This window comes from Esox lucius, chromosome 1 (assembly GCF_011004845.1).
Source record: "Esox lucius isolate fEsoLuc1 chromosome 1, fEsoLuc1.pri, whole genome shotgun sequence".
Taxonomy (NCBI): Eukaryota; Metazoa; Chordata; class Actinopteri; order Esociformes; family Esocidae; genus Esox; species Esox lucius.
The window spans coordinates 16,305,419-16,311,425 of NC_047569.1; positions in this window are offsets into that span (position 1 = coordinate 16,305,419).

The window sequence follows — 6,007 nt, forward strand, 5'->3', positions numbered from 1 at the left end:
AGGTACCTTATCAGTTTGTGTTAAATGGTCAGATTAAGTTTTATATTATATTTGTATTGCTTTCATTTAAACTCTGTTGAATATTGGAAGGGTCAAGATCAGTTTTTTTCAGGGGGTGAAATTGAACTGTCTGTAATATTTGAAGGGCTCATCATCCTTATTTGGCACCATCATGTACCTTTTACATGCTAGTTCACCAAAACACAAAGAAACACAAATACAATACATAAACACTCAACCCAAAGTGAAACCATTATCATTTGATTTTCCAACATGCTGCACAAGTCTCCTGTTTGCAGTCATACCAAAGACACACCCATAACCCCCAACACATACACTGTTTGTAGGAACCATCTGGACTAGTCGGTATCATGGTCCTCCTCTCTGCTCCTGGTCACCACCAGAACCACAGTTAAAATCACTAGTATATCATATCTGGCAGAAATAACACAATTTATCTTGTCCTTCTGATAGAGTGATACTGGTATCAGAACACTGCTTTAAAGAAAGGTGCTCTGTGATTTCACCACATGCCTCTGAGCTCTAAAATCACACATAACATCACTACCAGAAGCATGTCAGCTTGCTCTTTTTTCTTTGTATCAGTTAACCTGTTCTGGCCTTTGCTCTCTCTTTACTCTCTTTGCTCCTTCTACTCCACTCTCTCTTCACTCCTCCCCTCTCTCTATTCTCTCCACCTCCACTCTCTTTTCACTCCTCCTCCTCTGTCTTTTCACTTCTTCTCACTACTCTCTTTTCTTCCTCCCCTTTCTTCAAACCTTCTACTCTCCATCTCTCCTCACTCATTCCCTCTACTCATACTCCTCTCTTCTCTCTCTTCGCCTGTTCTCCTTCACACTCTTGGTCTCTCTCAACTCTTATCTGCTGCCATCTTAACCAGTCAGCCTCTTTTGTCAACCATTGTTTTTGATCTGTCTTCTGACTACTGTCATCTGTATTAATTAATGTACACATAATTTTTGGATAATACAATGTCATGCCACAAAGTCATGATATACGCAGTACATATGCTGTAAAATGAAGTGCATGCAACACTGCCCTCTGCAGGTTCACACACACCCCCCCACACACACATACAGATCTGAAAAAAATTAAGAGACCACTGCACCTTTTTCTTTCCTTTCCAAAAAAGTCGAAAAGGAAGGTTTTGAGTGAGGATTTTTTCCCGGAGCTGTATATATTTATAATTATTAGGGCCCGAGATTCCAGCTATTTACTAATACTAGTTCTCTTATTTATGTTGCCAAGCACAATAATCTCTGTTTTATCTTGGTTTAATTGTAACCAATTTTGGTTCATCCAGGTATTTATGCGCTCTATACAGTAACACAGTGCATCTATTGAGCTGTTGTCATATGGTTTGAGAGTATCATCTGCATAGCTATGGTAGTTAATGTTGTTCTGCAGAATTTGGCCCAGAGGTAGCATACCAAGATTGAACAGAAGCGGTCTGAGAACTGATCCCTGGTCCCAGATTCATGATTGCCGATGGTGACAAAGTAACTCCGGTCATCTATATAAGACCTGAACCAATTAAGGACCGTCCCGGAGAGTCTTACCTAACTTTCCAGCCTGTCTAGAAGTGTTCTATTATCTACAGTGTCTATGCTGCACTGAGATCTGATAGAACCAGAACTGTAATTTTACCCGAATCAGTATTCAGCCATACACACATTCAGACAAAAGCACTATAATGACAAACAAGGATGATACAATTGTTGAAGAGTTCCCTTTCAGTCGGTTACTTCGGTATGAACTATTTCGGAATATTCAAGGAACTTTGAAAGACCTGAACTATTTATTCAATCTTCTTTTCAAGTGCTTCAGCTGGTCTTGAAGCGCCGCCTTCCAGTTGATATAATCAGGCTTAGTCCTTGTCACATTGATCCTCCGCTTTGAATGTCACACTGAATAGAAGGTCTCATGATTTTCTGAGGAAAACTTTTTCTTCCATCACCTGTTTTTTGGCATCAGCTTAACTGTTTATTTTGAGTGTTTCCCAGCCAGACGGTGTTGCTGAAAACAGTCAGTAACATTTTCCCTAAAATTACTGTTACTTGTTGTCAGGCGAATCCCGAAATCGAGTAAATGCTCTTTTCACAACAAGCCAACGAATTCAGTTTACTGTGACTTCACTTCTTGTTGGCTTGTTTGGACGATTGGCAGGTCGTAGCACACAAACAGGCAGCAACCCTGTCTCAGTTCTCCTTTCTCAGTACGTACTGTATCAGTGCGTGGGTGTATCTGTGCATAAGTACTCCTTCGAAGAGGACAGCTTTCGCCTTGCCTTGGTCCTGTTTCAGTGGGGACACCTGTAGTGCATTTTGGCACGTACCTTTGCTGGTTAGTGTGTATGACAGCTGTCATTCACTTTCAGGGCTGTTTCAGATGACACCAGTTCAGTGCTGATTTATTTCTACACGCTTGAACACAACTTGATACAACTCAGATTATTATTTCCTGGAAGAGCTTTTGGGACCTGGCTCTGGTTCTGGTTCTGGTCACAACCACTGTAACCCGCTCTGGTCATGGTATCAGTTGATAAACCTGCTGGTGTTCCCCAAGCGCTATCCATGCACCGCTTCTGTGCTGCCAGTGATTCCATGGTGACACTCCACTCAAAGCGAGGCATGATCGCAGGAATTACATACATATGTAACTATTGCTCATTCTGAACAGAAAACGCGATAACTGTTCAGAATGAACAAATCAGCACTGCTATTACATTCAACATCAACATATTCCATTGCAGTTGGTCCTTAATGAAGAGATTACTTTCAGTATCAACATAGGATAATTGCCGTTTACCTACAGTACCATCTCAAACCAGCTGCAAGAGGCAGTCATGAACGTATTACTAGTTAAATAGAGTGGCCATTTGCTAGGGTGCTGTGGTCGTGGATGGTCGGTGGGCATCTTCTCAAACGACTTTCAATCCGATGGTTGCAAGTTCGATTTTAGCGAAAGGCAATACATCTTTTTGTTTTGGAAAAGTGTTATTTAGACGTTATTAGCGTTTTTCTGTTTTTGTCATTTTACCCTTGAACTTCATCCTAACCCTAACCTCAGTGCTGTGATGCCTAACCTTAATCCTACGCTAAATGTTAACCGTAAAAATGTTATTCGTATCAAGGCGTTATACATTTTAAGTCAACTGTGTTAAAGACCAACATAACAGTGAAACGTTAGGGACCAAGGTAATATGGATGAGTAGCACCGTGTGTTGAAGTGACCTTGGCTATGGATACGTGCTGCATGCTGTCTCTGCTAGGATTAAAGGCCTGCATTGATTTAATTACAAACATTGATTATGCTTCTTTGATCTACTAGGATTTTTGTTTGCGTTTTGTTGTGTGTGTGTGTGTGTGTGTGTGTGTGTGTGTGTGAGAGAGAGAGAGAGCACTCTACCTGTATGATTATGTGTGTAAGCGTATTGCTGTCCAAACTTTTCAGCTCCAGTATATTTACCTGAAGTCCCTGCATACTCAACACCATTATTTACAGGAAACTCATTCATATTCCTTGAGGAAGGTAAGCATCCTTTCTGCCCATAAATCCTTGTGTCTGGGTCCATTCTAAGTAATGACCGAGGCTACCGATGACTACAGAAACAACCAAACATGAAACCAACCTATAACCAATCTATAACTGCCTCATAAACGTACTTAAAAAAAAGTAAACAGCAGTTATTGTGATGCAGGTGTTTAAATGTTAAAGATGATGGTAGCAGCAGCCAAGTAATTTGTTATAAAGTAATTCAATGTACTCTGTTTACCTCTCTCTTCTACTCCTTTCTACAGACAGAAAAAAAATCACATAATAACTCTCAACACTTCATAGCCTTTAGATGGTCATCTTTAGAGAGAGATCAGCATAAGGTGGAGCAGGAGCCAAAGCAACCCCACAGACAGATTTCTAAATAATTCCTCTAAGCCTCATGGAAAATGATTCCCTCAAGCCTATTGCAACTGTCATGCTACAATCTCTCTCTTTCATATTTCTCTTTTACACCTAGGGATGGACATATGACCTTCCTTTTCACTCCACTGTTTTCCTTCTTTTTTTTTTCTGTCTTTTTGTACAAGTACCTTAATCTTTAAACTGAGAGAATGACCTAGAATGGCCACCAAGACCATATGTTGGCACACATTGCGTATTGGTTGCTACTGTACAGTTTGACATGAAAAGGTACAGATTTCCTTAATTTAGAATGATTTCATTGGATTTTCAATGTAAAAGCCACAGACACAAGTACATAATTTACAGTACATTGAACATACAAGTTAAACAGATGACAGATGACTTGTAACTCATAAAAGCAGGGTATGTAATGTATTCATCTAAGACTTGAAATGAGCTACATATAGCTGTATCTACTGGTGCTGCTACGGTGGGAACAACAATGAGTTCTTACAAATCACTAATTGAGCAAGGGAATTCACTCACACATTCTCTCTCTCCTACACACACACACACACATACACACACAGTAGATAGATTAATGAACTAGAAAGGTATTCAGCTAAAAGGGATAGTCGTGAAATTAAGGGATCCTCAAGAAATCATTAGAAACTTGCACTCTCTCATTACTAACTGATTTAACAGTTTCATTTAAACAAGACAGTGATAGGGCAGGCAGGCCTTAGGAGGGAGGTTATCCTCTTTTTTTTGAAAACACATTAGATAAAGACACATTGGTCATCTTCCAGACACACTTCTTAGCCTGTTTAGCATCTACGAGGAAAAAGAGATTTCAGTGTTGATGACTAATATCTCAAAATATATTCTGCCCCTAAGGTGTCACTCACTGTCATCTGATACATCTGTATCACCCCCCACACACACACAAACATACACACACTTTCTACAATTGTTTTTTTTTAAATGTAGGGCAAGCAAACTTCAAAACATCCACTCATAGACCAATCTGATTAGCTAAAGCACTGTCCAATTGTACAGGATTTTAGTATTACAAAAACGTCGTATTGAAAACTGTGTATACACCTTTAAGAAATCACTGGAACTTTTTCTTTACTTTCCAAAAAGGTTGAAAAGGAAAGTTTTGAGTGAGGAACAGAGAAGCGTTCAATTTGCAGTGGTCTCTTAATATTAACCAATTCTGTTCCTCACTCAAAACCTTCCTTTTAAACTTTTTTGGAAAGGAAAGAAAAAGGTGCACTGGTCTCTTCATTTTTCCAGAGCTGTATCTCATGTTGTGGTGTTGAAGTCAGGCTGCCAGCTGTCATTTTTGGATACTTGCATCCATATAAGAACATTTAAGAAATGAGAGCACATTTTGTTCATAGTCTCCCCATTTTTGGATAACAAAAGTATTTGGACATTAGTACTAGGTTGTGTATCCTTTGCATGGAAAGGTCTTTGACCTTTAGGCATTACCAGACCCTATGAATCTTCCCTAGAGATGCACCGTCAGGCATGTACCGCAGCCACCCTCACTTCCTGCCTGTTTCTGGGCCTTTTTCCTCATACTTCTCAACAGCATGTTAAAGGCATGGTTAGTTTAATTCAGATCAGGTGCCAGAGCAAAACGTTCCACTTTCTGGCCCTGAAAAAGTGTTTGGTGGTTATGGTAGTGTGTTTGGTCATTGTCCTCCTGCATGTGACGTCCAATTAATTTAGGGGCATTTGGTTGTATCTTAGCAGACAAGATATTCTGTATGAGAATTCCTCCTGCTGCCGTCATCGCAGTCATGACATCAGTGAAGACTAGGGAGCCAGTTCCATTAGCAGCAATACATGCATCAAACAATAACACCACCTCCATTATTTTTCCTAAATGAGGTCAATCATGAGCAGTTCCTTTATTTCCCTAGAATTTCAAATTTTCATCCCTTTTGTAAGTTAATATTTGTGATGTACAGTTCTGCTTGGTTATTCATCTCCATATGTTCAGTCTATGACAAATCTATGACTACCTCATGGAGTGCTGCTCGTTTCTTGGACTGTTGTTGGAAGTTCTTCTTCA